A 9,284-nucleotide genomic window follows, 5' to 3' on the forward strand; every position below is an offset into this window, starting at 1 on the left:
ATATTAGGAATCTAATATCTTTGAATTATTTTGTGGCCTCCAAAAGAGTCCCTCAGCTTTTTTTTTTCTCTTAGCTAACCAAATCACTGAATTTCAGAATATAAAGAGACCTCCAAAGTCATCTAGTTCAACCTGTGCATCAACAGAAAATCCCCTTTATAATATCACCAAGAAGTGATTAGCTAGCTAGCTTCTTCTGAGGGCCTCCAATAATGGGAAACCCACTACTTCTTAGAGATATCCATTCTATTTTTGAATAAATAAAATTGTTCATTTTCTTTGTAAGTCTTCATCTTTCACCCACTGTTTCTTAATTCTGTATTCTGGGGCTAAGCAAAACAAGTCACAGCCTTCTTCCATATGACAACCCTTCAAACACAAGAAGAAGAAGAAAAAGAAAGCTGTCATCTCACATCTTTGCCAGACTAAATATCCCCATTGCCTTCAACAAAACCTTATGTATCATGGCTTTTAATGATTTCTTCTTTAGACTCTAAATTGGCTCCAATTTATCAGTATTCCCCATATATAATGGCACCTAAAACCAAATAGAGTAGCCCACATGGGATCTAACAAGGCAAGATACAATGAAACTATAACTTTCTCTCATTCTGGATATTATGCATCTTTTAGTTTCATTATTTTTTCTGCCATGTCATACTTTGAACTCATATTAAACCTAAAGTTCATTGAAACTCACAGAACTGGCTAATACAGAATTATATTCCCATCCTCTATCTCTGGATTTTATTTTTGAAATCAAAATGTAAGATTATGTATTTATTCCTTTTTAATTTCTCTTTGTTAGATTTAGCCCACTTTTTATCCTACAGAGGTCATTTGGTATCTTCTGACCAATTTGCTCTCTTTTCTTTCATCAAGGTCACTGATAAAAAAAAGAACAAGGAAAGAACATGGTTACTAGAAACCTTCCTCCAGGTTGACATTGATCCTTTACCCACCACCATTTTAGGGGACCAGTCACAGAAACAATGTGGTGCAATTGGTCCAGATGTCAGAAAACCTGGATTGAGATGTTGTCTCCCTGTGTGACTTTGAGCAAGGTATTTTAGGTCTCACTTTCTTTATCTGTAAAATGAAAGGGTGAGACTGTCTTCAAAAGTACTTTCCCACTCTAAATCAATGATCTTACTATGCCTAATCACACTATCATGTCATCCAAATCATTTCACCTTGGTTCCATGGAGAGTCTAAGAGTCTTGGTAAGAGGGCATTCCCCCAATATACCAGGCTAGGGTCAGAGTTTAAGACACTAATAAACATGGAGCAGCTGTGCATGGAAGGTGATGACAGCACACAGCTGTTCACAGTTGCCAGTTTAGCCTCCAGTCCTGGCCAGACAGGCTGAGAAAAAATATTCTCCTTGCTGATGTTTTGAACTGTCCCAGTAGAAAATAGCTTCTAGGTGTGGTGATAAGAGTGAGTGAGTCTATGCTTGGGGAAGAGAAAGTGAGCAAGTGTCCCTCCCCATGACTACAGTCAGCATGGTGAGTTTTGAAGTCTGAGGTGAGTGAGCCCAGTGCCTATGTAGAGATCCACTGTGAGAGTGAATGCAAGTGGCAAAGAGTTGGTGTGCACCATGTTCCAGGGTTGTCCAACCCACACATTGATGCCAGTGTTGTAGAAGAATCATGAGAAATGTTTAGTCAGTTATGGTTCCTGCTATTTATCTTTGCCATTATTTACTGAAGTCCCTGTAGTCTCCAAAAAGAAAAGAGAGGGAAAGGAATGTTTGACGGACATGGAAGATCCATGGCTCAGAGCATGACTGACATTAAAAACCATCGGAAAAAGAAATGCATTTGGGCATATGTGTCCTATTTTCGACGACTTTCTGCAGCTATCAGTGATCACTATTCCTTTTTCTAATTGCTCACAAATTGTCTCCTTAATAATATTTCTATAATTTTGTCAGTAGTCAAAGTCAAGTTCATTGACCTACAGCTTAGAGATTTAATGCTCTTCCCTTTAAAAAAAATTAGACATTGGAACTATATGAACATAACTACAAAACACTCGCCACACAACTAAAACTAGACTTGAGCAATTGGAAAAACATTAACTGCTCATGGGTAGGATGAGCCAATATAATAAAAATGACCATCCTACCCAAACTTATTTATCTATTTAGTGCCATACCCATGGAACTCCCAAAAAAATTCTTTACTGATTTGGAAAAAGCCATAACAAAGTTCATTTGGAATAACAAAAGATCAAGGATATCCAGGGAAATAATGAAAAAAAAACACAAATGAGGGGGGCCTTGCAGTCCCAGACCTCAAACTATATTACAAAGCAGCAGTCATCAAAACAATTTGGTACTGGCTAAGAGACAGAAAGGAGGACCAGTGGAATAGACTGGGGGCAAGTGACCTCAACCAGACAGTATACGATAAACCCAAAGATCCCAGGTTTTGGGACAAAAATCCACTATTTGATAAAAACTGCTGGGAAAATTTGAAGACAGTGTGGGAGAGATTAGGAATTGATCAACACCTGACACCCTACACCAAGATAAATTCAAAATGGGTGAAAGACTTAAACATAAAGAAGGAAACCATAAGTAAATTGGGTAAACACAGAATAGTATACACGTCAGACCTTTGGGAGGGGAAAGACTTTAAAACCAAGCAAGACATAGAAAGAATCACAAAATGTAAAATAAATAATTTTGACTACATCAAATTAAAAGGCTTTTGTACAAACAAAACCAATGTAACTAAAATCAGAAGGAAAACAACAAATTGGGAAAAAAATCTTCATAAAAACCTCTGACAAAGGTTTAATTACTCAAATTTATAAAGAGCTAAATCAATTGTACAAAAAATAAAGCCATTCCCCAATTGATAAATGGGCAAGGGACATGGATAGGCAGTTTTCAGATAAAGAAATCAAAACTATTAATAAGCACATGAAAAAGTGTTCTAAATCTTTTATAATCAGAGAGATACAAATCAAAACAACTCTGAGGTATCACCTCACACCTAGCAGATTGGCTAACATAATAGCAAAGGAAAGTAATGAATGCTGGAGGGGATGTGGCAAAGTAGGGACATTAATTCATTGCTGGTGGAGTTGTGAACTGATCCAACCATTCTGGAGGGCAATTTGGAACTATGCACAAAGGGCGATAAAAGAATGTCTGCCCTTTGATCCAGCCATAGCACTGCTGGGTCTGTACCCCAAAGAGATAATGGACAAAAAGACTTGTACAAAAATATTCATAGCTGCGCTCTTTGTGGTAGCCAAAAATTGGAAAACAAGGGGATGTCCATCAATTGGGGAATGGCTGAACAAACTGTGGTATATTTTGGTGATGGAATATTATTGTACAAAAAGGAATAATAAAGTGGAGGAATTCCATGGAGAATGGAACAACCTCCAGGAAGTGATGCAGAGTGAGAGGAGCAGAACCAGGAGAACATTGTACACAGAGACAAACACACTGTGGTATAATGGAACGTAATGGACTTCTCCATTAGTGGCGGTGTAATGTCCCTGAACAATCTGCAGGGATCTAGGAGAAAAAACACTATCCATAAGCAGAGGACATCTGTGGGAATAGAAACACCGAGGAAAAGCAACTGCCTGACTACAGCGGTTGAGGGGACATGACAGAGGAGAGACTCTAAACGAACACTCTAATGCAAATATTAACAACATAGCAATGGGTTCGAATCAAGAACACATGTGATACCCAGTGGAATCACGCGTCGGCTACGGGGGGGGGGGGGGTGGGAGGGATGAAAAAAATGATCTTTGTCTTTAATGAATAATGCATGGAAATGATCAAATAAAATACTATAAAATTAAAAAATAAATAAATGAAATAAAATAAAATTGGAAAAAAAAATTAGACATTGTCCCATCTTTAGTCCTACCTTGCTTCTGCCATTTGAGATGTTTCAGAGATATCTGATTACAACTCAACAATCTCTCCTGACAAAACTTTTAGTACTCTGGCATATAATTCACCCTGGCCTGGTGATTAATTCATTGAGAGTATTTGAATGATTACTTATCTATTTACATTTGGTTTTTAACTTCTTATAATTTTTTTATTATATCCTCTTGAAGTTTGTTCTCCCTTATAGGGAAAAACATTGGAAGCAAACTAAGGAATGGAGAGTTTTGTTTTATCTCCATTATGCATTATCACTCTCTCATAAATTCTGAATAGAAGTCTTGGTCTTTTGTCAATCTTTCTCTTGCTTACAATATAGTTTTTTTTAATCCATTACCTTTTTTTTTAATTGAACACAGAATGTTAGGGATGAAAGGTACCACAAATAGAATCTCCTTTCCATCTCCTCTTTCTTCCACTTTATCACTCTATGCCTGACTTTCTTCATCTTTAAAATAAGGATGTTTGATTTCTAAATTCTCTTCCTACACTAGATCAATGATCCTATCATATTTTACCCTGAGACCCAGATTTGTAAAATGAGATATCTAAGGCAATCAAATGAATTTGTGATGATACCTAGACTATAAATTAGACATTCTAGTCCCAAGTTAACACTCTTTGTTTTGGTCCCCAAGCATCATGATGTTAGGCTGCCAAGATTAATGTCTGAGAGGAACAGGCTTCCTTTACCCAATAACAAATAATAAAAAAGAATAAAGTATTTGAGAATTTTACTGGAATGATGCCCCATTGCCCCTACTGAAGAAGAAAGAGATTTCTGTGTTGGTCTAATTTCCTTAGCAAATCTGAATCTGAAAGACTTTCTTTGGTTGAGACTTCCTGTGATAGGATCACTATCAACCATATTCCTCACCTCCTTACCCCCAATACCATGTAGGTTGGGCTGAAAGTTTTTCCTACAAGATCATACAGCTGGTTCTAAGATTTCCTTGGCTTAAGGAAAGGGTTCTTCACTATTTCCATGTGTCATGGACCCCTTTTGCAGTCTAGAGAAATCTATGATTTTAAATACATAAACTAAAACATATAGCATTGAAAAGGGAACCAGTTGTATTGAAATAGTTTTTAAAATATCTTAAAAGAACCAAATTTATAAACCCTTGTTGGGGTTGGGAGGAAGTACAAAATCCCAAGTTAATAAATTTTAAAGGACTGAGCCTCAACTCATGTTTAGTGTCCAAGGATTCATCTTCCTGCTATTTGCTGGTCAAAATGATGTGGCTTCCTAGTCACCTCAGGGTATAAAATGGTCCACCCATGTGGAATGAGAACTCTTCAGATGTGGCAAATGATTTAGATGACCCAGGAAGCCCCAAGAGTTACCAAACCTTTTCCTTCTGAGCAAACAAATCAATTTCCATATGGAATGTCCATTCCTTTCATTCATGTCTAACTCTTCGTGACCCCATTTGAGGTTTTCTTGGCAAAGATACTGAAGTGATTTGCCATTTCCTTCTCCAACATCTACTCCAGTTAAGACCTACTGCTCCTCTGTTGAATATGCTTTCTATGCTAGGGTTAAGTAAACCCCTTTTGTAAATGAATCATCATTTTGTATGAATCAGGTCTACTTGAGAAGAAAGCCTCTCACTGACCTTTCCAACTAAGATGTTGAGCCTTTTGGTCTAAACTTGGTCCACATGGCAATTTAGATTTGCCCTGCTCTTTCCAGCTGAGCGTCAGTCAATTAGGAGTGGGAGATGGGGTGGAAGGGGAAGAGGAAGATTTCACTGAGGAGTAGTGAGGCTGGTCAAAGTCTCAGCTGTGCAGATAGGGAGCTGAAGGAATCCTGCTTCCCAATAGCCAGCAAGACAGGCTATTTGATCCCTCAGCAGACCTTCCTAATCCCTGCACTCTGAGAGCCAAGTTGGTTGATTTTCATGCACCTATGGTTTACGTGTTATTCTTTATCTCTCCAGGTTTATTTTCGAACGTGTCAACACACTTCTGAAAAGGTTACACATATGAACTAAGACCAGTAAGCAGTCTGAGAAGTGGAAGCAGGTTTGGGTTCTGTTGAATCACAGTAATGAGGTTTTCAGAGGAATGACCAAGGCCATGGACTGAGAAATACAGAAAAAGGAAGTCATCCAAAACAGGTGCTTCTATTTTCCTGTGCTTTATTTTACTAATGGAAAAAAAAATGCTGCCAACATGTACATTGCAGACCTAGCTAGTAGGGGTTGAAAGTTAGCCATAAATCTGAGATGCAATAAGGACTGCCACATGCTTACTGAACTATATTTATCAAGGTTCTTAATAAAGCAAAAAGCCCAGAGGTATTTGGGATTAGACTCTTTATTTTTATTTTTTTATTTTTTTGCCAGACACCAGCAACAAACAGTTTACTGCTGTTGTTCAGTTGCCAAGTGGGTGTTTCGGGTTAAAATAGGAGATCCGCCAAGATCTGTTTATATGAACCTATGGGAGGAGAGCTCAGAAGTGGAAATGGCCCTTGTTTGCCTGTCTGAGTGTGTTGCTATTATTTTTGCCAAGGTTAGTTCAAATAAGCTGGGAGTGGGTGGGGAATTCTAATAGATCCATCAGCAAACTAGACATTTGCCCAGATGGATATCCAGTGACACTGTCACATTGTAATGATAAGCACCAAAGAGTTAACCTAGGGCAATGTCTTCAGAAGGATATTGGACCAACTGTTGTGATTGATCTGACTAGATAATTTAGTATAGTAATCAGGAATTTAGTCAACCAACTGGATTGCCTGGTTTTTGTTTTTACTGAGTTTGACTTAATTTATCACAGACTCTTAGAACCCGGAAGAGACCTTAAATATCATGCACAGCAGCACCCTTGTTTTGTAGATGAGGAAAATGAAGAAGGGTTGATGGTAATGATAAAAGTAATCAGACCTCAAATTAATCTAGTACTTTGAGGTCATATCAGAATCATGGATTTTGAGAAGGAAGGAAGGAAGGAAGGAAGGAAGGAAGGAAGGAAGGAAGGAAGGAAGGAAGGAAGGAAGGAAGGAAGGAAGGAAGGAAGGAAGGAAGGAAGGAAGGAAGGAAGGAAGAATGAGGAAGAAAGGAAGGGAGAGAGATAGGGAGGGAGGAATGGAGGAAAGGAGGAACAGAGGAACAAAAGAAGAAAGAAATATTTGTGTCTCCTGTCTGCCAGTTACTGTACAAAACACTTACAAATATTTTATTCAATCCTCACAACTACCTTTCAAGGTTGGTGCTGTTATTCTCATATTTTAACTGAGGAAACTGAGGCAGACCTGCTCCCATTAAAATTACTTGCCCAGGGGGCAGCTGGGTAGCTCAGTGGATTGAGAGCCAGGCCTAGCGACGGGAGGTCCTAGGTTCAAATCTGACCTCAAACACTTCCCAGCTGTGTGACCCTGGGCAAGTCACTTGACCCCCATTGCCTAGCCCTTACCACTCTTCTGCCTTGGAGCTAATACACAGTATTGACTCCAAGACAGAAGGTAAGGGTTTTAAAAAAAAAAAAAATTACTTGCCCAGTGTCACATAACTAATAAACCAAAATAATGAAAATGGCACTGGTGTAGCATTTTACTGTCTACAAAGATCATAACAATCCTCTGACATCCATCATATAATTATTCTTGCCATTTTACAGTCACAAAATATTGAGGCTCAGAGAGGTTAAGAAATTGTTCACACAGTAAGTAATTGGTAAAGTTAAACTTAAAGTCTTCTAGTGCCACTGAGCCCTTGTTCTTTCTACTACATCATTATTTTTTCTTCAGTTTGGCAAATTTCCCCCAAACATGTTATTTTTCATTAATATTAGAGATTTTGACTTCAAACTCTGTGGTTGAGAGACTTCCATGAATTCAAATTATAATTAAAAACAGCTAGTGGAATTTCCCTTGTTGGCATGTGCTGTGTGCTCCCTGCCGTGTTGAAAAGTGCTAGAGTCTCTCTTACTGCTGGCACCATGGCTAAATGTACCAAGAAAGTCAGAGTTAACAGTAGACATGGAGCCCATTATGGTTCATCCCTCAGAAAAATTATGAAGAAAATGAAATTAGCCAGCATGCCAAATATTCTTCCAGTAAGACAAAAATGAAGAAATGAGTCATCGGTACCTTATATGATAGACCTTATATGATAGATGTATGAAAACAGTAGCTGGTGGTTCATGCATTTACAATATGACCTCTGAAGTCATGGTCAAATAGAGACTCTGAAGGAATTGAAAGGCCAGTAGAATTATCACCTTGTCAATTATCTATAGCTTATAGTTCAACAATAAATGGGTTAATTTATGTAATTTTTAAAAAGAACTATTTACCCAAAAAAGAAAGGGCATCAGTTTCTGTAAAATGAAATTAAATAATGTTGCTATTCAAAAAACATTACCAACATCATAGCATCTCAGAGCTTAGAATGATCTTGGAGAACAATTATTCCAATATATACCTGTACAGCAATCCCCTCTACAATATCCTCAATAAGTGGCCCTTCAACTTTCCTTTGAAGATCTCTAGTAAGTGGTACCCAAGTCAAAGTCAAATCTCTCTTTGTTCAAATGACAGCCTTCCTAATCATTGATGGCAGTCATCATGCCCCACCTAAATTAAAGGTCCTCTTTCAACGGAAGTGTTTGAAACACAGAAATAAAGAAATATGCCTCCCTTTGTCCAGCCTAAACATTCCAAATTCCTTTCAAGTTAGCCTTGTGATTGGCATGGTCTCAAAGCTCTCAAACACTCTAGTTGCTCTTCTGTTGATCCTCTACAGATAATCCATGAGGCAGCTATGTAGCTCAGTGGACAGTCTCTAGTTGAAGTCGGGAATGCCTGAGGTCAAATCTATCCTCAGATACTTACTAGCTATGTGACCATGGACAAGTCACTTAAATTCTGTGTGCCTCAGTTTCTTCAACTGTAAAATGGGGATGATAATAGCAGCAACATCTCCAAGTTGTTGGGAATATCAAAGGAGATATTGGTTTAGAGCTTAGCAAAGTGACTGGAATGTTGTAGGTATTTAATGAATTCTTCTTTCCTCCCTTGATTCCTTCTTAAGTTGTGATGCCTACAACTAAGTACAGTAGTTGAGCTATCACTTTTCTATTCATGGCTACCATGGCTCTCATAATTTGGGCTACTTAAATTAGTGGGTTGTTTTTTGTTTTTGTTTTTGTTTTTGTTTTTTGCTTTTCTTTCTGTTTTTCACCTTTTTACACTCAAGCCATGTCTCAGCCATCCAGTTATGGGTTTTGCTGTTAAAAAGAAAGCTCAGATGCAAGATTTTACATTTACTGCTCTGATATTTCATTTTGTCTTCAAGATCCCACACTGTATAGTAAATAGAAGACCAATATCAGAATCAGGAAAAGCTGA

At 37.9% G+C, this 9,284-nt stretch overlaps 1 pseudogene; it reads left to right on the forward strand.

Annotated features, from left to right (window-relative positions):
* The first annotated feature begins 7,481 nt into the window (after positions 1 to 7,481).
* Positions 7,482 to 9,051, forward strand: LOC130456986 (60S ribosomal protein L37a-like; annotated as a pseudogene).
* The last annotated feature ends 233 nt before the right edge of the window (positions 9,052 to 9,284 follow it).

This window comes from Monodelphis domestica, chromosome 2 (assembly GCF_027887165.1).
Source record: "Monodelphis domestica isolate mMonDom1 chromosome 2, mMonDom1.pri, whole genome shotgun sequence".
Taxonomy (NCBI): domain Eukaryota; kingdom Metazoa; phylum Chordata; class Mammalia; order Didelphimorphia; family Didelphidae; genus Monodelphis; species Monodelphis domestica.